Here is a 26294-nt window from a genome sequence, read left to right as displayed (position 1 = left end):
AATAAGTAGTTCAATCTCCACAATGAGTCTGTAACATGTTACTATTAACTCTCATTTAATAGATGAGGAAACTGAGGAACAGGATAGTGAAATCCCACGTTCAAGGCCACACAGCTAGAAAATGGCAGCACTGGTGTTTGGACCCAGGAAGGCTGATTCCAGACACTCCGACCACTGTGCTTTTCTGCCTCCCAACAGAAGTGGGAGCACCTATGTGGGCAAGAAATCTGTTCTCAACCTGGGGTCCACAACAGAGCCCTGGCTTCTAGCCTCACTATGGCAACACTCAGCCAGTGACATCCCTTGTTAAAAAATACCCATTCCAGGGCACCTGGGTGGCTCAGTCGGTTGGGCGACCGACTTCAGCTCAGGTCATGATCTCGCAGTCCGTGAGTTCAAGCCCTGCGTCGGGCTCTGTGCTGACAGCTCAGAGCCTGGAGCCTGTTTCAGATTCTGTGTCTCCCTCTCTCTCTGACCCTCCCTCATTCATGCTCTGTCTCTCTCTGTCTCAAAAATAAATAAATGTTAAAAAAAACATTTTTTTTAAATACCCATTCCTTTGATGTCAACACTACCATGCTTGTGAGAAATTCACCCAGAGCCTGATTCCACACTTCCAAAAGTACCTGGAAAACAGGAGGCCCCACTTCTCTGTCCCATTAAAAAAAAAAAAAAGTTATTGTAAAAACTTGCAACCATATACAGATTTACATAGGCCCGTGTAATGAATCTCTATATACCCACCACCCAGTGGTAACAACGATCAACATTTTGCTAAAGGATGTTTCATCGTGTCTTAGTCTGTACTTGTCTTTGTTCATACAACAAAATACCATAGATTGGGTGGCTTATAAACCACAAAAACTTCTCACAGTCCTGAAAGCTGGGAGTTCAAGATCAGGGTGCCGGCATGGTTGGGTGAGGGCCATCTTCTGGGTCACAGGTTTCTTGTTGTGCCGTCACATGGTAGAAGGGACTGGGGAGCAATGTGGGCCCCTAATCCCATTCAAGGGGGCTCCACCTTCATAACCTAATTACCTCCCAAGGGCCCTCTCTTGCAACAGCAGCACATTGGACGTTAGGATTCCAGCATATAAATTTTGGGAGGACACAAGCATTCAGAGCATAGCACATCTATACACCGACTTGCAAAAAATTTTAGCTGAATATTTTAAACCATGTCCCAGACATGATGTCATTTTACCTGTATATCCTTCAGAGTGTATCTCTAAATGACAAGAACATTAAAACAAATATTTTTAGTATGGGAAATTTCCAATCATATTCAAAAGAAAGCAAAAAAGTATAAGGAAACTCCTCATGTCCACCATCACTCAGATTCAATAATTATCTTGATTTACATATACTCTCATTCAACTCCCCATATCATTCTGAAGTAATTCCCAAACATATTATCTTATCTATAATATTTTAGTATATATCTCTAAAAGATCAGATTGATCTATTTATCCATCCATGTAACCACCCATGAGCTAGCCATCCTCCATCTATTTATTCATCCATCCATCCTTCCTCTACACATCAGCCATCCATCTTTCAGCCATCCATCATCCATCTATCCTTCTTTTATCACTCTGTCCATCCATCTGCCCACCCATAATCTCTATCCCTTTCGGTTATCAGTCATTCCAGCAAATTTACGTCAAGCGGCAGCTCTGGAACATAGTTTGGCACATGGTAGATACTCAATAAACATGCGCTGACTGCATCCACAGTCAAGCCAAAAGATTTCTGGGCTGAGTGAGTTAGTCCCCAAACAAGAAGTAACCTCACACATTACCTCAGAGGTTACAAACTGTCAGCCTGTAGATAGATGCATTTCATTTGGCCCACATCAAGTTGAAACATAGTAAGTTGCTAATTATTATAAAAATCAAGAATCAAGACATCACACTTTCAAAAAAAGTTCTGGATTTCTTGCCTTTCTTGAACAATGAAGGTCCGGCAAGGCTGGGCTCCACATCCCCACCTCGTAACATCTGGCCACAGTGCAGCCCACCCTCCGCACCCCTGGATGGGACCTGCCTGCTTCATTTCACTATGTCCCCATCTATCCTTCACTGCTTTACAGGCAAGCTTGCAGGTTTTTAAAGACAAGAATGGCCAACTCAGTGTGCTGATTCATCAGGGAAGTTCAGACAGCCCCTATACACAGCTGTAAGGGGTTTCCCCCTTGTTCTTTAAGGCCTGGAAGACGCAGTATCCTCAGAGCCTGACTCTGCAGACATATTTATCCTGAGGCAAGAAATGCAGAGAATTCACCAGGGAGAAGCATTCATATCCTTGTAGACTTAGAGCAAAGACTTCCCTGGTTCTACAACTAACCAGCTGCTCAACTCATGATACAGCTCTCCAGGTAGGGATCATAACGTGTACTTCAGTCCACTGAGCTGGTGAAAAATAAATTCAACACATCTAATGTCATCGAGGGTAATTCATTTAAAGATAGGCCCAACCAAGGGACAAAACTGTATGGCAGGAAATCAGCCTACAGAGATAGACCAGTGGTTTTCATATGGGGACAATGTGGCCGCCCCTAACCCCCCCGGGGACATTTTCCACCGTCTAAAGACATTTTGGGTTGTCACAACTGAGGTGGGGGACGCTAGGGAAGCTAGTGGGTAGAGGTCAGGGATGCTGCTCAACATCCTGCAGTGTACAAGACCGCCCTCTCCACCCCCCAAAACAAAGAATGGTCCAGCCCGAAATGGCAACAGTGCTCAGACTGAGACACGGGTTAGAAGAGAGAAAGGGGGACAGATGTCTCTTTTAGGATAGCGAAAGAAGGAAATATCCATCGACTCCATAGTTCCATTTCCAGGAATTACCCCATCAATGTACCTCACTGTGTGTCAAGATGTGCACACAAGGTCTCTGACCCTCCCCCATTCATGCTCTGTCTCTCTCTGTCTCAAAAATAAATAAACGTTAAAAAAAATTTTTTTTAAAAATTAAAAAAAAAAATAGGGTGCCTGGGTGGCTCAGTCGGTTAAGCGGCCAACTTCGGCTCAGGTCATGATCTCGCGGTCCGTGAGTTCGAGCCCAGCCCCGCGTCGGGCTCTGTGCTGACAGCTCAGAGCCTGGAGCCTGTTTCAGATTCTGTGTCTCCCTCTCTCTGACCCTCCCCCATTCATGCTCTGTCTCTCTCTGTCTCAAAAATAAATAAACGTTAAAAAAAAATTAAAAAAAAAAAGATGTGGACAGAGAGAGAGTAAACAGACTAAAAAAGACACAAATGGGGGCACCTCGGTTGGTTAAGCATCTGACTCTTGCTTTTGGCTCAGGTCATGATCATGAGTTTGAGCCCCATGCTGTCATTGCAGAGCCTGCTCGGGATTCTCTCCCCCTCTCTGCCCCTTCCCCACTCGCACACTCTCTCAAAATAAATAAATAAACTTAAAAGGAAAAAAAAGTCACAAATGAGGTGATTTCAGATAATGCTGAATATGAGGGGTGCCTGCGTGGCTCAGTCAGTTAAGCATCCGACTTTGGCTCAGGTCATGATCTCATGATTCGTGGGTTCAAGCCCCGCATTGGGCTCTGTGCTGACAGCTCAGAGCCTGGAGCCTGCTTCGGATTCTGTGTCTCCCTCTCTCTGTGCTCCTCCCCACTCACTCTCTCTGACTCTCTCTCTCAAAAATAAACATTAAAAAATTAAAGAAAAAAATTTTTAATTAAAAAAAAAAAAGAAAAATCCAGCAGGGTAGGGAGATGAGGGACGTTTCTGGGGCGCGGGAAATACTCTGTATCTTGATTATAGTGGCAGTTACATGCATGCATTTGCCAAAAATCAACAAGCTACGTATTTAAAATGTATGTATTTATCGTATGTAAATTATACCTTAATAAAGTTGATTAAAAGGGGAGATATGAAATAACCAAACAGGGAAGAATATTATTAGCATTTGTCAGATCTCGGACATGGTTACCTGGGTATTTGTTTTATTCTTTTAAGTTAGAAATATTTCATTTAAAAACATAACACAAACATTTAAAAAGCAAGCACGAAATCCTAGGCAGGGTAAGAGAATGGTGACTGGTGGGGCACATGTGGGGGCCGTCACGTCAGCCAGGGCGCTCAGGCAAGGCCTCTGTGAGGTGAGGTTTGAGGAAGGCCTAATGGAAGTGAGGTGGAGAGGGGGACACACCAGGCAGAGGGGTGGGAAGAGGGAGAGATTCAGGAAGAGAATGAAGGCTAGAGTGGCTGGAGTGAGCTAAGAGGTGGATTCTAGAAAGATCCATGGCAGCTAAAGAAAGCTGCCCAGAGGCTGACCTGTGGGAGTACGTCCACCCCAGAGGTCCTTACAGGAAATGGAAAAAGGAGCAAGGTCAGCTACAGGGCTCTCAGCGCCTAAGGGGCCCTCAAGCCCTTTCCAGAGAGAAGAGAGTTGCTCTTTTCCTCTCGGGGGGGCCATTGACCAACCTTCAACAAGGCAGCTGCTAGTGTCATCCTCTATCTTCCGCTTTCTAAGAAAATTGTTTTTCATGTCAAAAAAAAAAAAAAAAAAAAAAAAGCTCTTTTATTCCTCTTTCTCCTCGAAGGTTATGAGCAGCTGCTCTCTCCAGCTCTCCCCCACCCTCCCCTCCAACACACAACTATCAAGGTTTTCACGCTGTATTTTTCCAAGGGAAGTGGTCCCATTGATCCACTACTCCTTCTCTCTGCCTCACCTTGGGAGTGATCAATTTGCAAGACAGTTGTCTCAAATTCAGGGGACAGTTGGCAGAAATAAAAAAGAGGGCTAGTTGAGCGATATCCAAGGGTTCACTGATTTATTTAATTAACACTTATTCTACAGTTACTCAGTCCTAGGCACCGGGACATCATGATCGTGATAATTATGGCAAACCTGTATTGCGAAATCACCCTGGGGCAGGCACTGACTCTGGCTCATTTCTGCCCCTCAACAGCTCTGGAGGTTCCCATGTTCGAGGAAAGAATCTGGGCTCAGTGAAGCCGAGTGACGTGCTCAAGATCACATTATAAATAAGGACAGGAGGCAAGCTCAGCCCGCTCATTAACTCTTATAAAATGTGGCTGGTAACGAAAGTACAATGCCACCAACAATTCGGCTTATGGGTGGGGAGCAGGAAAGATACAAAAACAAATCAAAATTCCAGTGGCCTCACACTCACTGGGTTGGCTAGAAAAACAACAACAACAACCAGAAAATAACAAGTGTTGATGCAGATGTGGAGAAATTGGAAGCCTGGGTGCTGCTGGTGGGAATATAAAATGGTGTCGCCACTGTGCTACTTGCCTGGCTCTTCCTCAAAAGGATAAACCTAGAGTTACCACACGACCCAGCAATTCTTCTTGGTATTTCCATTCTCCCAAGAGAACAGAAAAACTTGTACGTGAATGTTCATGGTTGTGCACGATTCACAATAGCCAAAAGGTGGAAGTGGGCCAAATGTCCACCAATGGATGAATGGATGAACAAAATGTAGCATAACCATAGGACAGAAAGTTATAAAAGGGAATGAAGTAGCGATACATGCTACAATATTTTGTAGCTGAACCCTGGAAACATTATGGTAGCTGAAAGAAGCCAGATACAAAATCACTTATGGTATGATTCCATTTCTGAGACATCCAGAACAGGTAAATCTAGACTGACAGAGAGCAAATTGGTGGTTGCTAGGATCTGTAGGAGACAGGCTGGGGGCTAGTGGGACAGATATGGGGAGTGACTCCTCAGTGGGCATGGGTCTCCTCTGGAATGATGAAAATATTCTGGAACTAGAGAGAGGTGATGGTTACACAACACCGAGAACGTACTAAATGCCACTGAGCTGTATACACTTTAAAATTGTTAGATTGAGCGGCATCTGGGTGGCTTAGTTCGTTAAGCGACCATCTCTTGATTTCGGCTCAGGTTGTGATCTCGTGGTCACAGGATCAAGCCCTGCATCGGGCTCTGTGCTGAGTGAAGCCTGCTTGGGATTCCCCCTCTCCCTCTGCTGTCTCTAAATAAATAAATTATCTTGAAAACAAAAAGTTTATCTTGACATTATGTAAATTTTACCTCAATGAAAACAAATCATGGGTCCTAAGTGTTAATGAGCCACATAAACCTGATCTAGTGCAAGACATAGTAAAGTACAACCCATTCTTGGGAGGGGCATGGTCAGGGAAGGCTTCCCAGAGGAGGCATTCAAGTTAAGTATTTTTTTAATGTTTTATTATTTATTTTTGAGAGAGAGAGAGAGAGAGAGAGAGAGAGAGACAGAGCATGAGTGGGGGAGGGGCAGAGAGAGAGGGAGACACAGAATCTGAAGCAGGCTCTAGGCTCTGGGCTGTTGGCACAGGCACAGAGCCTGACATGGGGCTCGAACCCACGAACCGTGAGATCACGACCTGAGCCAGAGTCGGATGCTTGACCGACTGAGCCACCCAGGTGTGCCCCTTGAGTTAAGTCTTTCTTTAAAAAAAAATTTTTTTTTTTAACATTTATTTATTTTTGAGACAGAGAGAGACAGAGCATGAACAGGGGAGGGGCAGAGAGAGAGGGAGACACAGAATCTGAAACGGGCTCCAGGTTCTGAGCTGTCAGCACAGAGCCCGCCCGACGCGGGGCTCGAATTCACGGACCGTGAGATCATGACCTGAGCCGAAGTCGGACGCTTAACCGACCAAGCCACCCAGGCGCCCCACGAGTTAAGTCTTTCAAGATAAGTAGGATGGGGGCGCCTGGCTGGCCCAGTCGGTGGAGCACAAGACTCTTGATCTTGGGACTGTGAGTTTCAAGCCTGCCATTGGGTGTGGAGATTACTTAAAAAAAAAAAAAGAGGGGCACCCAGGTGGCTCAGTAGGTTAAGTGTTGGACTCCTGATTTTGGCTCAGGTCATGTTCTCACAGTTTACAAGATCAAGCCCCGAGCTGGGCTCTGCACTGAGCAGGGAGCCTGCCTGGGATTCTCTCTCTCTCTGCCCTCCCCTGCTCATGCTCTCTCTCTCTGTCTCAAAATAAATAAACTTAAAAAGGTAAGTAGGATGTATTAACTAACTGTATCATGGTAATCACTTCAAAATATATGTGTATCAAATCATGACATTGTACACCTTCAACTTACATATTGTTATATGTCACCTATATCTCAATAAAACTAGGACAAAAAAGATAGGTAGGATTTTGCCCAGGAAATATTTCAGGGAAGGACACTCCATGCAGATGGACCCGAGTAACAGAACCGTGCACTGCAGTCCCACTACCCTTTGCTGTTCTGGTCCTGAAGTTCTTGATTTCAAAAGATAAAGTCCCAAGTAACTTGCTATTAACAGTAAAGCAGGCAAAGATGGTTACTAATTTGGATTTCTAAATAAATTAATGAGGATTCTCTTCACAAATAACATCACCCCCACTTATTTGTACTCTTGGTTTTTTTTTTTTTAATTTTTTTTTTTTTTTAAATTTTTTTTTTTTGGGACAGAGAGAGACAGAGCATGAACGGGGGAGGGGCAGAGAGAGAGGGAGACACAGAATCAGAAACAGGCTCCAAGCTCTGAGCCATCAGCCCAGAGCCTGACGCGGGGCTCGAACTCCCGGACCGCGAGATCGTGACCTGGCTGAAGTCGGACGCTTAACCGACTGCGCCACCCAGGCGCCCCTGTACTCTTGGTTTTTATATTTTCCTTTGCTTTTTAAATGGGGAAGATGATGCTGGCTTCACCCTCAGGCGGAACAGGTATGTGTCGTGGATACCCTCAACCTGCACTTCAAGTAAAAAAAAAGAGAGGGGCGCCTGGGTGGCTCAGTCGGGTAAGCGTCTGATGTCGCCTGAGGTCATGATCTCACGGTCTGTGGGTTCGAGTCCCGTGTCGGGCTCTGTGCTGACAGCTCGGAGCCTGGAGCCTGCTTCGGATTCTGTGTCTCCCTCTCTCTCTGATCTCCCCTGCTCACACTCTGTCTTCCTCTCAAAAATAAATAAAAAAAACATATAAAAATTTTAAAAAGAGAGAGAAATACATTTTGGGGCAAGAATTTAATATTTGATATTCAGAAATAATTCTGAAGTAATCACTGTGGAGAAAGTCAACCATTGCTGTTCTCTTGAGTGACTTATGATGACAGGTCCCATAACTTTCAGGGCTTGGGATCTCAAGGTTGTATCTCAGCCCAGCCCCCAAGAAAGTGGAGGGTTCTCACTAAACTCAGGGCCTTTGTTCCAGAATGTGTGACACATCTGAACAATAACATCCACTCAGACATCAAAAACTACGGCTCTAAACAATCTGAAGGCAAAAACGTCCCTGGAGGAGTCCTGAAGACAGCATCTTCCTTGTCCCTCCTCCCTAGAAATATCCGATGCTAAATTTGAAAGCTGACCGGCGGCCAGATGGTAAGGAACTTAGATTACAGAACAGAAAAAGCAGGACCATCTAGCTCAATAACTCCCCAACCTGCCCCACCCTCCCCGGAAGAATCATGGAATTTATGGTGATCTTTGTGGACACCCATGAAGTATTGGCCCCTGACACTTACATCAACCTGGGGCAATTTTTCCCTCCCTCACACCTCTAGGGACATTTGGCAATGTCTGGAGAGATTTTTTGTTGTCACAAATTGGGAGGGGGCTGCTACTGACGTGTGGGGGGTTGAGGCCAGGGATGCTGTTAAAAATCCTAAAAAGTGCAGGATACCTCCACCCCAACCCCCCAACAAAGAATAATCTGGCCCAAAATATCCACAGTACTGAAATATTAACTAATATTCTCTTCGTATCCATGAGTCTAGCCTGGACAAATGTTAGTACCAACCAAAGACTGAATTTTTCTCCAATAGATATGACGAGAGTCTATTCACTACCTCAGCTAAGCTTGTCTTGGGTCTTCTTCTCCAGATTGAAGGAGGCCAAAGTACCAGCTGGAAGCCACATATCAAGTACAATTCCTATCCTTCTGCTTCCTCTTTGAGCCTTTCTTCTTTGCTGTAAGCAGAAGCCCAAGCACCCGACACAAAACCCAGGAAGTGGGCTCAGCCTCCCCAGGAAGAACGGATTGCTTATTCTGGGAGATTGCTTATTCTCCAACGCTATGAAGTCTCCCTTCTCCCACCCAAATTTAGTCAGATAAGGTTGGCATGTCAGAGCTGGATAATTTGGTCCAACACTCTGGTTTAGAAGAGAAAACAGAACCGGGCCATTCTCTTGCTTCCCTAATTAACACCCTCCATCCACCGCTCTTAGAATGAAATCCAAAGTCCTTAGCCTAATCTAGGGGTGCCTGGCTGGCTCAGTCTGAAGAGCATGTGGCTCTTGATCACATGGGTCATGGGTTTGAACCCCACCTTGGGTAGAGAGATTACTTAAATAAATAAACTTTAAAACAACAACAATAACAAGTCCTTCGCCTCATCTACAACAAGATTTGTCAACCTTGGTACTATCTGGGGCTAGATCATTCTGTCTTGTGGGGGCAGTCCTGTGCACTGTAGGATGTTTAACAGCATCCCTGGTCTCCATGTACTCCATGCCAGTAGCATACCACCCCCAAGTGTGACAACCCCAAATGTCTCTCTACATCACCAAACATCCTCTGAGTGCAAAACCCCCCAACTGGGAACCAATGCTCTGCCAGGATCTAAATAATTTGACCCCAGCCTACACCTCAGACCTCACCCGCCAGCCCATCTGCCTTCTTTCTATTCCTTGAAAACAAGACCATTCCTGCCGCAGGGTCTTTGCACCTGCTATTGCCTCAGCTTGGGAACATCAACTCAAACATCACCACCTCAACCACGCTTTCCAAGACCACCCAGCTGAAAATAGTCCCCGAGCCTCCCTCCCTCTCAATTGCTTGTTTTCAGCACCTACTTTATTTCTGATAAAGGCACTTTGTCCTTATCTGATATTTTCTGGTTCTCCATGGAGGCAAGGACATTATCCATCCATTATCCACAACTACATTCACAACACACGGTGGAACTTCAATCCAGAAGACCATGAGAACGAGCTATGCAGCCCTGACGTGGAGGCCTGCTACCATTACATCACGGTCCAGAGAGGGGGCCCCGTGTCTGTTGCCTGCCCCCCGACCTCAAGAGAAGTGAAGCGGAGTTGGCAGACAAAAGCCAGGGGACAGGTGCCATTTCTACCTTTTCTCATTTTAACGCAATGTCACAAATAAACAGGCCTGGTTTCCTTTTTTAAGAGTCCGATGAGCTGAATTTGGTTGAGCCACGTGGGGTGGGCTTGGGAGGATGGAAATAGACCATCTGTAAATTACTCAAAAGAATCCAGAAGCCATCCTCTCCGCAACCCCCCAGCAGCCGGCTTGTACAAATGCTGCTCCGTTCTCTACCCAGACAAAAATTCGCTCTCCCTGCAGCCTTTGAAAACAGCTAAATTCTAATCAATAAAAAGGAAATCAAAGAAAACCATTTGGGACAAAAGACACTTTCTGGGGAAAACAACAGCCTGGCTCTCCTCCTGAGACTCGTCCTTTTAAGTGCTTCTAAATGGTGCTCTGGCTCTGGCCCTTGCTCACCGAGCAGAGGGTTTCAGAGGTATGCACACAACTTTTAACGAGGCCCGAAGAAGCCTGCTCTGTGTTTCCCTGACTTTGTTCTCATGTGTTGGGAGAAACCCTTTGTCTCTTAATTTACTGTGTAAACAATTAAAATAGGAATGGATTTTTTAAAAAGCGAAATCCAACGATAATCCCAGCACTTTACACGTTTCATCAAATCTTTCCTTTTCTCCACTGCTGCCCCCCCCCATCCCAAGTGTGTGGCTTGAACTCATGACCCCAAGATCAAGAGTCACATGTTCTACTGACCAAGCCAGCCAGGCACCCACAAAGCTTCATTTTTAATTAGTTATTTATTATTATTTATTTACTTACTTATTTTTCATTTATTTTTGAGAGAGAGGGAGAGAGAGAGAATTCTGAAGCGGGGCTCGAGCTCACCCGATGTGGGGCTCGAACTCATGAACCCTGAGACCATGAGCTGAGCTGAAGGCAGATGCTAACCTGACTGAGACCCTTAAGTTTAATTTTTAATGTCTATGCAGAATATTCCATTAGGCTGAAATACTGTAACTTATTTTAACCATTTTCCTATCGCTAGGTACTTAGGTTATTTTTTTTTTAATTTTTTTTAACATTTATTCATTTTTGAGAGTGAGAGAGACAGAGCATGAGTGGAAGAGGGGCAGAGAGAGAGGGAGACAGAATCCGAAGCAGGCTCCAGGCTCCGAGCTGTCAGCACAGGGCCCAACCTGGCACCCAAACTCACAGACTGCGAGATCATGACCTGAGCTAAAGTTGGATGCTTAACGGACTGAGCCACCCAGGCGCCCCAATTTTTTTTTTTTTTTAATTTGAGAGAGCACAAGCAGAGGAGAGGGGCAGAGGGGGAGGAGAGAGAGAGAATCTCAAGTAGGCTCTACACTCAGCATGGAGCCCATTGTGGGGTTCCATCCCACGACCCTGGGATCATGAGCAGAGCCAAAATCAAGAGTCAGATACTCAACTCACTGAGCCACACAGGCACCCTGCTACGCACTTAGGTTATTTTTAATGACCTAAAATTGAGCACTTTGGTATTTTTCTTCTTTCAGATTACATCCTTCCAATAAAACCCATCAGTGGTGTTACTGGGTCAAAGAATATATCAAGATATATAAAAAACATCCAAATATTTTTATGCTGCTCAATATCAACTGCCAGACCAGCCCAAAGGGCTAAAATAACTTCATGGCAACCAGCAGGATAGAAATCTCCCCACAAAGTCACCAGCACCGAACATTAACATTTTAACACATGGGTATGGGATCTGTGGGGCTGCTGAAGTATTTTTTTGTTTGTATTTCTTTGATTGAATATCAAATCATATATTGATTTAACTGCATTTCCTCTTTTGCATGAAAATGTTGACAGTCTTTCTGGGTGAGTTCAATGCCCTGCTATATGCCCATGGCTGCCTGACAACATACTTTTCCCACCGGAATGTGTCTACCTGTTCCTGTCAGCCATTCTAAGTATTCCTGTCCACTGGGTATCTTATTTTGGATTTACTTTGTATTTCCCTGGCTGCTTTCACGTTCATTGGCTGTTTATACTTTTAAAAGACTCTGCTTATTTCTTTGTGCCTATTTTCTATTGGGTATTTGTCTTTCTCTTATTAATTTACAAAAGGCCTTTAAATATTATGGATACTCAACTACCCACCTGTTATGTGTTGTTATGGATTGAATTGTGTCTCTCCCCCACCCACTCAAATTCATGTTTAAGTCCCAACCCCTAGGATCTCAGAATGTGACCTTATTTAGGAATAGGGTCCTTACAGATGTAATTAGTTAAGATGAAGTCATATGGGAGTAGGGTGGACCTCTAATCCAATATGACCATTGTTTTTATAAAAAGGACAAATCTGGACACAGATATGCATATTAGAGACGGTACCATGTGGAACTAAGTTATAATGCTTAGAAAAGATCCTTCCTAAAACCTTCAGAGGGAGCATGACCCTGCAGACACCTGGATATTATGCTACTGGCCCCCAAAACAGTAAATTTCTGTTGTTTAAGCCACTCGGTTTTTAGTACTTTGTTACAACAGCCCCAGTAAACGAATATACGTGTATAACAAACGTATCTTCCCAGTTTGTGGCTTTCGTTAAAAAAAATTTTTTTTACTGTATTTTCTGATGAGCAGAGTGCATAATTTTAATATGGTAGAATACACCCATCTTTTTCTTCTATGGTTTGCACTTTATGACTTTTTTAGATATGCTTTGTTATGCTAAGGTTGTAAAGATATTCTCTTTTTCTTTTTTCTTTCGTTTGTTTGCTTGTTTTGCCTTCTAAAAGTTTGGCCTTTCAAACATAAATCCTTGGACTATCTGGACTTGATTTTGGTATATGGTGTGAGGTAAGGCTCTGTTTTCATTTTTGAGGTAGTGACCATCTTTTTTTCTCCTGTCTTTCTGCCCCATGAGACAATGACTTCGTAATTTTATATTACTCTGTCCATCCCTCCAGGTACAGAACAGACTCTTGATAAATGCTGACGGACAGAAACGTTTGTTTATATCCTGCAAATGAAGCTAAACTTTCCAGGGAAGATAGGAGAGAAGCTCAATCTTTGGATATGGAGAGTTTCTGTACAGCACTCAATGGCCATCTAAACTCAGTCCACATACTTCAGACCTACTCAAGCATCTCAAAAAGAGTGAGATCTTGACTCTATCATAAATTGAACTCCCAGAGAACATCTTACAGCAAAGATGGCTGGTCTAACAGAGATCACTCCACAACATGCGGCACTATCAACCCAAACCTGAAGTGACAGCACGAAGCCTTGTCTCCAGCTACCCAGTATCCATAACAAAGGACTAACAGTGGACACAATTATGTTAAGGGAGAGTCTCCCTCAAGTAGAAGGAGCAGCACCCAGGAAAGGCCAGGGCACTAAGGGGCAAGTGGACGGGAGAAGTTCTACCAGCTAAGGGAGAGCTTTTGAGCCAAGAGGGCCCAGCCCCAGACCCTTCTTCCATCTGCTCATCCCATTTTTGGGTAGGAAGTCCCCCTCTGCTTCTCTGTGTCTCCCCAACACCTACCCAACTTCAGATCCAGCCCGAGCATCCTGTCAATAGTTACTTATAGACTATCTACCACATGTAGGGCACAGGGCTAGCATACAGGAGACACTCAATGATTATCCTGACTATCCTGACACCAAGGACCCAGAAGTGAGCAAGACAGTCAAGGTCCCTGTAATGCAGTTCCTGAGAGTGGTGTGGGCCCTAAATCAAACATAATTGGTGTCCTTATAAGACAGATGTGGTCAGAGAAGAACACCACGTGATGACAGACAAGAGATCCAGGTGCTACATCTGTAAGCCAAGGAACGCCAAGGACTGCCTGCCACCAGAAGTTAGGACAAAGGCATGGGACAGAATCTCCCTCAGCCCCTCCAGAAAGGAACCCCTGCCAACACCTTAATTTTGGACTCCCAGACTCCAGGACTGAGAGAGAATAAATTCCTGTGGTGTTAAGCCACCGAATCTGTGGAACTTTTGATGGTGGCTCCAGGAAACTAACACGGTGATAAATTAAGCAAAGGAATCAGGTCACAGAGCTACCTTCCAATGCCAGCTCTAGCAGGTCCTGACTGTGTGGCCTTGGACATGCTGCTGAACCTCTCTGGGCCCCATTCCCTATCCTCCTGGGAAAACGGGGGACAAAATATATACCCCATGACATTCTAGTAGAGGATAGCTCTTTTTTAAATTCCTCTGTTGCTGGCATCACTGGGGTCCCTCCTGGTTTTCCTCTTACTCCTAGCTTCCATTTTTTGGTCTTCACTGTTCTCATTCCTTTTCCTTGGCCCTTAAGTACAGCCTTCCCCAGAATTCAACTCCTGGTCACCTTTTCTTCTTACATTATACAGTGTTTCTTGGCAACTTTGTGCCAGGCACAGAATTCTGAATGCTTTCCTTTAGTCTCCCATTTGATTGTCACTACAGCCCTCTGGGAGAGGGACTACTAATATCCCCACTGCACATATGAGTAAAGGGAGACAATGGATTGTCAAGGCATGCGCCTGACATCACACAGTGAGCAGGGGGCAGAGCCAGTGTGTGATCTAATAAGAGATACATATTTGGATTTTTGTCCCCTGTTTCTGGCATACAGCTTCTAATACCCTTGGAATCTCTGGGGAGATAAGAAGGGCTTGTGTATGCTAATGAGATGACTAAGGACTGGGGTTCCCTACATAGTTTCAGGAAGAAGGCTGGTTGCTAGAGAGACCAAAGCACAATGAGAGGGTTGGAACTCTGGGGAGGGGCGGGGGTGGAGGCTGAGTTCAATCGCCAATGGCCAGTGATGTAATCAGTCATGCTTATGTTATTAAACTTCCACTAAAAAAAAACAAACAAAAAACAAACAAAAAAACTTTCCTAAATAACAGGGTTTAGAGTTAGCACATCGAGGTGCTGGGAGGATGGTGGACCCCGACAGGAAACAGAGGCTCCGTGCCCCTCTCCACCCAATACCTTGCCTTATGCATCACTTTTGTTTAGCTGCTCCTGAGTTTATATCCTTTAAAATAAACAAATAGTAAAGTGTCTTCCTGAGTTTTGCGAGCAATCCTAGCAAATTATGGAAGCTGAGGCAGAGGTCAGAAGAACCCCTAGTTTATAGCTGGGTCAGTGAGAAGTATGGGGACACCTGGGACTTGCAATTGGCATCTGTGATGGGGGCGGTCTGGTGAGACTGAGCCCTTAAACTGTGGGATCTGAACAAATGCCAGGCAGTGAGTGTCAGAACTGAACTAAGTTGTAGGATACTCCGTTGGTGTCTGGACAAACGGGGAATGTGTTGGTGTGAATAAAACACTCCATACATTTAGTGTCAGAAGTGTTATGAGTAAAAACGGCTTATAGGGTATGAGTCTAAGGAGGCTAATTCCAGATTGTGCCTTTTTTCTTTTTCTTTTTTTTTTTGGAGAGAGGGAGAGAGAGACAGAGTGTGAGCAGGCGAGCGTAGAGAGAGAGGGAGACACAGAATCTGAAGCAGGCTCCAAGCTCTGAGCTGTCAGCACAGGGCCCAACGCGGGTTGGGTTTGAACTCACAGACCGCAAGATCATGACCTGAGCCGAAGTCTGACGCTTAACCGACTGAGCCACCCAGGCGCCCCAGATTGTACATTCTTGACAACTGTGCTCTTTGGCTTTTACCCCACTGTCCCCCACTGACAACTGAGGCTCAGAGAAGGCAAGTAATTTTCCCAAGGTCACACAATGAGTATCCCCTGCCTGGGTATCCCCATAACATGAGTGCTCTGCCTGAGAGCTCAGTAAATATTTACTGAATGGACGAAGGTATATGTAGTCAAGTCAGGATTTGAACTTAGGTCTGTCAGACTTCAAAGCCCACCCTCTTACCTAGTCCAGGGCCTGGCACATGGCAAGAGTCTAATACACCTAGGGATCAATTTTAGAAAAAAACAAGAAAAGCACAGGCATTCCTGTAGCTACTTTGCTCTCTTACGTCAGCTGCCCTCAAAAGCCCAGTTATTAAAAAAATCGCACTTTCTCTCAGCCTCAGTTTGGGGGGGGGGTGGCTATAGGCAGCAAATGTTTCTGTCCACTCGGCATCTTTCGCCGCTTATTCTGGTATCAGAAGCACTCTGGCTGTGGTTTGGGTGGGGCTGACCTTGGGCACTGGACCCCACGGGAGAAGTCTGTGGAGCTGTGCTCAAGAAGGTCCCAGAGCTTCCCAGGTGCCTCGCGGTTCAATTCCTCCTTTGCTTCTATGCCCTGTCCCACTGCCCTTTCTGTACTACCCTCGTTTTCTCCCAGAGCTGGTGAATGCCAGCTCCACCATTTACCGGGTTCTCCAACTCCTCAGCCTTCGTGTTTGTCTCTGCACAACGGGGCAGTAGGAACACCTGTCATGTAGAGCTCAAGAAAGAATTGAGTGGGTTAATATATGGGAAGAACTGAGAGCCCAGCAGTTAGCAAGCGAATCCGTTATCATTTTACGTATCATTTCCCTCAAGCTGGCCAGAGTCAGTTCTGCGGCTGCTTGAACCGAAGGCCCTTCTCTCAGTCCCACTCTTTCACTTTGCATCCTAGTCACTGATGGCCATGACTTGTTTGGCCGCTGCAGGAAATGAAGATGTACTGAGCTCCAGAGTCACCTAAGGTCGAGTCCTGGCTCCGCCATTTATTCCATGAACTTCTGAGGAAAGTCATTCATTGCCTGGAGTCTCAGTTTCCTCAGGTGTCAAGCGGGGATGATCGCTGTCCCTCAAGGCTTGTATGATTCGGCGGGGTCACGTTGGAAAGTGCTTCCTTTGGACGGTGTCAGGAAATAGGACGTATTGACAGATGCTCACTATTTGTTCGAGTGACAAGTCTTGAGGGAAGGGACCAGGTCTCACTCTTGCCTGTAGCCCCAGAACCTGCGACTGGTACAGGCTCAGTCAGTGGTGACAGTCCACCAAAATCTTCAACCTCTGCCTCTCTGAGCAGAGCCCCAGCATTGCCTCTGAAGCTTACCACGAGACACCGGGGCCACCCACGCGCCAGGCACTTAAGAGCTCCAGCTTTACCGCCTCGACCCCTCCCGGGGTTGACAAATCACTTGCTGGCTCATGTTGCTTTAATTTCCTTGGTCAAACTGAGTCACCGTTCCTTAGCTAAGAAGACTTTAGCACAATCCCATGGTAGTGATTGCCAGCAACATTTACTTGGGGCTTACCAGCAGTGAGTGCACATCAACAGAAGCCTTGCAATGGGCTGGGCCCGTGCGAACGCCACAGGCATTATCAGATGCCACCCTCACTGCAACTCTTGAGGTCGCATTTGCTTTTCCTGCCATTTTCCACAGAAAATAGAAGGAAGCTGACCTCCAGAGAAAGAGGGAGGGTGGAGGCCAAGAGCAGATGCCAGACTTCGAATGCAGACTCCTCCATTCACTAACTGCATGGCCTTGGGTAAGTTACTTCAGACTTTCTGTGCCTCCGTTTTTTAATTTTTTAACATTATTTTCTTTATTTACCTATTTTTAAGATTTTTTTTTAAAGTAATGTCTGCCCCCAACATGGGGTTCAAACTCACAACCCCGACATCAAGAGTCCCATGCTCCACCAGCTGAGCAAGCCAGGCACCCCTGTGCCTCATTTTTTTTTTTTTTCATGAAAAGTAGGGATAATGATAGTTCCTGGGTGATTTTCAAATTTACATGGAAAGCCCTAAAACAATATAATCCCTGGCCACTGGGAAGACTCAGGAAGAGTCAGAGATCACCATTATTTTCAGGACAATCAGTAACTGCCCCAGGTCACCTCACTGGGAGTGGCTGGGCTGACTCTGGCCTGAGGATCTGTGGGATGGCTGGGCTGTACTCTTTATATGGCACCACTGTATACATACATCGTGTCCTGTGCTTTGAGCCTCAAGGGGCCCTCTTGTGGCCCACAAACACACCCTGAAATAAGTACCACTGTGATTAGTGGTATGTGGATATTTAACCCTCCAGGAGGGGAAAAGGCTCTGATTTGGAGTATTTGTCAATTTCATACACAAGGGCTGACCTCAATGTGAAGTCCTTCGGCTTGCGAAATTCCTGACAATTTAAAATGAGCTCTGTGAGCCAGTGTAAGCTAGCTCCAGCACACCATATCATCCCCATTTTATAGACAAAGAAACTGAGGCTTATACATGATAAGATAACTCTCCCAGGACCACACTTCTAGAGGATATAAAAACCAGGACTTGAACCCAGGTCTGTATATTCCAGGGCCTATGCTCTTAGTCACCACAGACCCCTTCCCTTATAGGGTGAAGGAGTGTGGCACAGCAGTCCCACCTAAAAGTCAGGCAACTGACTAGTCTCTGAAAGCTGTCACTGAAAGCTGTGTGACCTTGGACAAGTCACTCAACCACTCTGTGGTACAGTCTTCTCATCTAGAAAACAGGCTTGGTGCAAGGCATTACCGGTTCCCCTTCTAGTTCACATTATAACTAGGAATCAAAAACTCATGTTGAGATCAGAAATGCAAACTCTACTTCTTTTCTAGGAGGAGAAAAACAGGAAGGACTACATGAAAAGAAACTTCTAGTTAATGTTCCCTTCTAAGGCTCTGCTCGGGCCGGCCCTGGCTGCACAGTGTTGCCAAAACACTGCTGTTCACCAAAACCTGGGCGGGAAACCCTTTTAACACACACAGAGGCCAGGATCCGACTGAGAGGGTCAAGGCTGACAGCAGCTTAAAGAGGGATGCTCATTAAAAACCTGACATTTGCCTTGTCGAGGGCCTCGCCGGTTATGGTATCAGGTGGTGAGTGATCTCAAAATACAATATGCAGTCGGGAGAGGCCGGGGCCGTGTATCACTCCAGGCAGTTTCCAGGAACTTGGCCCAAGCTACACAACTCTGGATACCTCAAATCATCAACCATTTTTCCTTTTAAAAAATGTCCTAAATTCTTTTGATCTCTGTCTGCCTGACACATGGTAAGACCAAAGTATATGCTGAAACACAAACTGGACCCTATGGCCAATTCCTCATGGCCTGGATCTTACTTGCTTCCCAACCTCTTCTTTCTCTTTTTGGCTTCCTCCCTCCTCCTTCCCAGTGCACGAGCTCCCAGTCAATACTTACTCAGTGTATATTATATGCCAGGTGCTTTGCCTGCCTGATCTTGGTTTATCAAGATGTAATGTAGTGGAGTAGAGTGGCTAACAGCACAGCCTCTGGAGCTGGACAGCCTGGGTGCAAATCCCAGTTCTGTGGACTTGGGCATGTTACTTAATGCATGCCTCAGTTTTCCCCATCTATAAAATGGGATGATAACAATAGTTAATACAATAGAAACGCTTAGCACCATGCCTGTCATACAGTGAGTACTATGTCACAGTCAGCTCTCTGTATTTATTATCTGCTCCAAGTCCCCTATGCCGTAAGCACTGCATTATTATCCCTCATTTACAGGTGAGGAGTTGGACTCACGTTCATGCAGCTGGTAAAGGGTAAAGCCGGGATATTGACCAGGTCAGTCTAACTCTAAAGCTAATGCTCTTTACACAACAATATTTATTCAGTTCAAAAAACATCTACCAAGTTCTTTCTGTGTGCCCCAAATACCAAGAATAAGTAATAGGAGAAGCTGATATTATGGAAAGTCTGGCCAAGCCTTTAGCCGTACATTGACAGGATGCAGAAGGGAACCTTTCCTTTGGCCTCCTGGGCCCAAAGCTGGGGACAAGACACAGGGACTAAGGAGCCAGCAACAGTGGGTCCCAGCACCTCCCTCTGGGATCTTCAAGAGGCAGAGGAGTACTGCTCGCAGGACTCAAGCCCACCCCCATTCCCGGCCTCTGTAAGCAAAAAAGTTGACACTGGCTGAGTGGGGAAAGCTGAGGGCTGTCCCTGCCCATCCACCCCAAAGCCAGGAGAGATGGCTGCCAAGCAAGTCATGTGCAAAGTGACTCACGCCCTTACAGGAAGGGGACACTGGTGCCTTCTTCTCTAGGGGCGTCTGGTTAGCCAGGGGTCTTGCTCGTCTGTTTGTCACCATCCTGACGAGAGGAAAGGAGAAATGGAGAGAAGCGGCAAGCAGAGAAAGGGACAGCAGGGAAGATCCTGCATTCGGAGCCCTCGAGGTGGCAAGAGTAAGCGTGGGGACGCAGAAGGTGTCACCCCAGCTCCCAGACCGCCGAGCTCCCTGCTGCCAGCACTGTATCTTTCCAGCCAGGAGTCTCGCTGGCCACCGCAGTCCTCTCTCTTCATGTCCACGAAGCAGGCTGGAGGAACCCAGGGAATTAAGGGTTCCTGAAGCAGCCCTCAACTTATGACTGCCTTAGGGAGCTGGTGAATAAACGCCCTGGCGCCCTCGCCCCTGCACCGAGTGCCTGGGAAAATTGCACCCCATGGTGGTAACCTGCCTGATAACACGTCCTGTACGGGTCTCACTCCCCTACTTCCCTTCTGGTTTTTCTCAGCAGCACCCCCAAATAAAATACTTGCACTCAAATCTTGGTCTCGGGGTCTGCTTCTAGGAAAGCCCAGGCCAGGTCACAGATGACTTTCCCATGGCCAGTGAGCCCCATAGAAGGCAGTGGGATTGGGCCATCTGATCAGGACCCATCTTTGAGAGCTGGTCCTCCAGTGAAGGTAGCCCAACAGCAAAAGGCCAAAGGCTACACTCCCAGGGCCAGGGCAGCCCCCCTCCACTCCGGGAACTTCCCAGAGGTGACATCTGCCTGCTACCAGGGCCAGGTCTTAAACCCCTGACTGCCAAGGTTCTTTGGTGTGTTAGCCAGGGAAACGGCAACAATACCAAAGAAAGAACTCGAACGGTAGCAGCTAAAGAAGAGACATTCACTCTTCCTTCTCCTAAACCACGCTCCCTCCCACTGTGAGGCTGCTGAGTGGCAGTGACAGGCTGGAATGTGGATGTGGTGACAAGCCTTCTTCTACCCGGTGGACAGGGGCAGGACTCAGGGAAGGACAGGCCCCTGAGAATCCTCCCTGGGACTTCTGGAACTTTTAGAAGACAGGATGTCTCCTCCCATGTGTATGACCTGGCTGGTGGGAGCTTAGCCTGGGGCATCTTGTGGCTGCTTTTGCTTCTGCACAGGGAAGGTCTTCCTGGGAGAAAGGTAATGGAGGAAGGCACAGGTGAGGAACATTATGGCTGAGAAAGATTCTCAGCGCACAACCTACCTCCTAGACCCAGGGGTGCCGGGAGCCCACACTACCACAGACCTTCCTCTCTGCCCAAAGCTAGTTTGAGATGGGTTCTGTAAGCTTTTTTTTCTTTTAAGGTTTATTTATTCATTTTGAGAGGGGGACAGGGGGAGCAGGGAGAGAGAGAGAGAGAGATTGAGAGAGAGAGAGTCAGAGTACTAAGCAGGGTCCGCACTGTCAGTGCAGAGCCTTACGTGGGACTCGATCTCATGAACAAAGAGATCATGACCTGAGCCAAAATCAAGAGCTGGATGCTTACTTAAAAAAAAAAAAAAAAAAAAAAAAGGTGGGGGGCACCTGGGTGGCTCAGTTGGTTAAGCGTCCGACTTCACCTGAGTTCATGATCTCACGGTTCATGAGTTTGAGCCCCTCATCGGGCTCTATGCTGACAGCCCAGAGCCTGGAGCCTGCTTTGGATTCTGTCTCCCTCTCTCTCTGCCCCTCCCTGACTCGTGCTTTGTCTCTCAAAAATAAATACACATTTAAAAAAAAAAAAAAAAAAGAGTTGGACGCTTAACCAACTGAACCATCCAGCCGCTCTGGTTCTCTCAGTTTTAACGAAGATTCCTAATGAAAACAGACATTTTGAGGGCCATCCAAGAAAGTAAATCTCTTTACCTCAGAGTCACGCGATTTTTTTTTTCTATTCCTCAATTTAAAGAAAGGCAGTTCCCACAACGACACCTATCTTGGTCACCAAATCAGACTGTTCTATTCACACACATTTTCAAACATCCAATCAGTTTGGTGCTCCCGAGGAAAGCCATGAGCATGCCCCCTGGTCTCTAAAGCCTTTCCTAAACAGGCTCCAAGCAAACGTAGAATTCCTTCTAAGGGGTTAACTCCAAAGGTAGAAGGAAGCAAGGTACACATTCATATAAAAATGCAGTTATACTTATGAGAGATACAGTCTTATCGCATACTTGAGTTACATGGGGGTAGGTCAGCTTACAAAGTCATCGGCCAGGGCTGTCTCCTAAATAGATTATATCATGCAGTCATAGGTGTGGGCTTAGAGTTAGTCTCAGGTTCAATTCCCCATTCCAGCTGTGCAACCATAGGTAAGTTCCTCAAACTCTCTGAGCCTCAGGCTCCTCATCTATGAAATGCAGGTCCCATTACTATCCATCGGGTAGGGTAATGTAAGTATTGCACCCAGCCCAGGGGGCTGGGATGCAGGAGTACCCAGAATACATTTATTGCTAAATGTGGGTCTCTGAATCTTATCTGGCAAAGGCGATATGCACAGACTTCACTTCCTAAGCCACGAGACCCTGAATACTAGGCAACGAAGATCTCAAAGGCGTTCCTTTGGTCAGAGTAAATCTCAGGCGAAAGCAATTTTCAGAAACATAAATATCCAGCATCCCAGTGTGCAAATATCACTTTTGACTAAACACATTTTCTTCTTCTGAGCGCAAATCAAACACTTCTCCTCAGTAGGAAATCTGGCTTTGTAATAAAAGATGCTACACCCCTACACGACTCAGAATTATGCCCCAATAACTTTTAAGAGCACTCTAACCTGAGTCTGCTCCTTCCCAAATGGCTCCATAAAACATAATCCTAATGGCAGTCTGTGTGGGCCACCGGGCTCCTTCAACCATCACAAGAGCCAACCAGTGAGCCATGCTTTAGACCCGTATGCCCGGCTTGGACAGCTGGCCCTTTCCACCTGCCCCCAGACACCCAGCGCTGCTCAGCAGGAGACCGCATTTAGAATCTCCTAGCACGTTCGCCCAACTGCGATTCATCCAAGACTCAGGACCTTGGAATCAGTGAGGCTGAAGTCCGGGAGCCGCCACTGCTTGCGAAAATAAGGGCAGAGCCAGCATGGTGGCAAAATTCCCACTCTGTCAGACAGTCTCGTCTACAGCGCCCCGAAGCCAGAGTTGAACGTCTAAGGGTTGGTCCTGGACAATAAAGATCGTGCCTTTATTTTTTTAATGTTTGTAAATGTTTATTTTTGAGAGACACAGAGTGCGAGCAGAGGAGGAGCAGATAGAGAGGGAGACATAGAACCTGAAGCAGGCTCCAGCCTCCAAGCTGTCGGCACAGAGCCCGACGTGGGGCTTGAACCCACAGACCGTGAGATCATGACCTGAGCTCAAGTCAGACGCCCAACTGACTGAGCCACCCAGGTGCCCCAAAGATTGTGCCTTTAAGTTGTCTCTCCAGCTGGCCCCTCGTGCCCCTGCACCTCACACGCAGGTTGGGGCCATCACCTCCTATCTACAAGACTGTACGTAGCAAATGACTCCTAAGTGTGCCTCTGCTTTCTTCTCTCTTTGCATCCCAACACTTTACTATAAAGACGGTTAAATACAGAAGAGCTGAAAGACCTATACATTCACCTCCTTTATACACATCACCTCACTTCTGCAATGCAGCTATTAATATTAATAATTCTACATTAATAATTTAGAGATAGGCTAGACTTGCCTTATTGCGTACCTAACGATCTTTTTGGAAGGCTTTTTATTTTTTTAAAATTTTTTTTTTAACATTTATTTATTTTTGAGACAGAGAGAGACAGAGCATGAATGGGGGAGGGTCAGAGAGAGGGAGACACAGAATCCAAAACAGACTCCAGGCTCTGAGCTGTCAGCACAGAGCCCGACGCGGGGCTCGAACTCCCGGACTGCGAGATCATGACCTGAGCTGAAGTCGGCCGCCTAACCAACTGAGCCACCCAGGCCCCCCTGGAAGGCATTTTAAAATAAGTTACAGACATTGGTACGCTTCTCCCTGAAACACTTCAGGAGGCAGGTTAGTAGCCAGTGTTCATTGTGTGTTTACGGCTCTTTGGGTTCGTGTGTGTGTGTGTGTGTGTGTGTGTGTACAAATGACACTTATGTACAACCAGATGCCTGAACCTCAAGTGTACCATGTGAGTTGGACAAATGCACACACCTGGGCATCAAAGTCCCATCGGGATGCAGAACCTCACTATTAGTCAAGAAATGTCCCTCTTGCTCCCTTCCGTTTGATCCCCTCCCCTACTGCTAACTTCCCATAACCAGTGTTCTGACTTTTCACCACAGATTAGTTTTGTTGGCTCTCAAACCAGTCATGCAGACGTGCTCTCCTGGGTCTGGCTTCTACTTAGCGTAATGTTGTTCAGAATAATGCTCTCCTTGTCATACTGTTTGTGACACTCCTCTGTGCTGTTTTGCATATCGGTACTTTGTTCCTTCTTACTGCTGAATAATGTTGCATTATATGAATATTCTATAGTTTGTTATCCTTCATCCTGTTGATGGGACACCTGGCTGTGTCCAGTCTGGGGCCTGTGACACGTAAAGCTGCTGAGACTATGTGTGTGCAATTTTTTGTGCAGACATAACATCGTCATCTCTCTTAGATAAATACCTAGGAGTGTCACAGCGAGATCATAGGGGCAGATAAATGTTTAGTTTCACAAAAAACTACCACAACTTCTTCCTAAGGGGTTACACCACCTTATACACTCCCACTGTCTGAGAGTTCTGGTTGCTCCACATCCTTACCAACATTTGGTGTTGTCAGTGTGTGTAGCTTTTAGGTAGGTGTGCAGTGGTATTTCGCCATGCAGGTCTCTGATGACTCATAATGTCAAGCACCCTTCCATGTACCTATAGACCATCTGTATGTATCTTTTTTGGTGGAGCGTCTGTTCAAAACTGTTGCCCATTTTAAAATTGGAATTTTTTTTTTTTTGAGTCATTGGAGTTCTTTTTATATTTTGGATATAAGTATCTTGTCTCCCAGTGATTTTTCTCCAGGGCAGCCTGACCAAGTCACCTCTCCTTCTCAAAACTCTCCAGGGCTTGCCATCACACTTAGGAATAGAATTCAAGCCTTTACCTATACTTTTAGCTCTAAGACTGATGTGAAGTGACCTTTTATACCAATTCAACCTCATCTCTCATGCTCTCCCTCTCACTTACTCTACTCCAGTCATCAACGTGCCAAACCAGCCTCAGGGCCTTTGCACTTCCTCAACTCGCTGTTTGAATGCTCTTCCCCCAGACATCCTCCAGGCTGACCCCCTCACTCCATCTAGCTCACCCATTTAAAGTAGCTTCCCCACCCTCACCACTCAGCCCTCCCTCTCCAGCCCCATATCCTACCTTGTTTTCTCTCTTGGCATAGACAGTGAAACATGGCATTATTTGCTAACTCACTTATTTGCTACACACCTCCCTCCACCGGAATGTCAACTCCACGAGGGCAGGGACTTGGTTTGGCTTGCTGTGGAGAACCAGTATAACGCTGTGGTTATGGCACTTCACTTTTTAAGTCAAACAGCCTCAGTCCTACAGTCTAATTTAGCCTCGGTCTAAATTAGTTGCACAGACAAATTACTTAACTTCTCTCTGCCCAGTTTTCTCCTTTGTAAAATGGGCCCCTGTTAGGATAAATGAGTTAGCACATATAAATCATTTAGAGCACTGCTGGGCTCACAGGAGACACTGACTTATAGCTACATTAGAAATCCCAGCCCCTACCACACTGATGGTACAGAGCCTGCTTGGGAAAAATCCCAAGTCTCTCCTTCTCTCTGACTCTCCCCAACTTGTGCTCAACTCGCTCTCTCTCAAAATAAACAAGCTTAAAACAAAGAAAGAAAGAAACAAAGAGAAATCCCAACCCCTAGAACCTGATCAGCACCTGACAAATGTATATGAGCTAAATACATGAATAATTTTTTTTTTAATTTTTTTTAACGTTTATTTATTTTTGAGACAGAGAGAGACAGAGCATGAACGGGGGAGGGGCAGAGAGAGAGGGAGACACAGAATCGGAAGCAGGCTCCAGGCTCTGAGCCATTAACCCAGAGCCCAACGCGGGGCTCGAACTCACGGACCGCGAGATCGTGACCTGGCTGAAGTCGGACGCTTAACCGACTGCGCCACCCAGGCGCCCCAATACATGAATAATTTATATAGGTACAATATTTGTGTTGTGTATTTACTGGGTCAAAATAATTATAATCTCCCCCCAGTTCGAGGGACTTTCACTTCGAAAAAGTACTTTCTCCTGAGAAGAGTTTAGCTCCATACAGACGTGCTGTAAGAGATG

General features: G+C 46.1%; 1 protein-coding gene across 1 annotated transcript in view; it reads right to left on the bottom strand.

Moving 5' to 3' along the window:
• SYT17 (synaptotagmin 17) overlaps positions 1-26294 on the bottom strand; it is an 84069-nt gene that overhangs the window by 35481 nt on the left and 22294 nt on the right. The gene's annotated exons all lie outside the window — the stretch shown is intronic.

Source organism: Felis catus, chromosome E3 (genome assembly GCF_018350175.1).
Source record: "Felis catus isolate Fca126 chromosome E3, F.catus_Fca126_mat1.0, whole genome shotgun sequence".
Taxonomy (NCBI): domain Eukaryota; kingdom Metazoa; phylum Chordata; class Mammalia; order Carnivora; family Felidae; genus Felis; species Felis catus.
The sequence above is the reverse complement of the archived record's forward strand: the minus strand, read 5'-3'. Positions and strand labels throughout refer to the sequence as shown.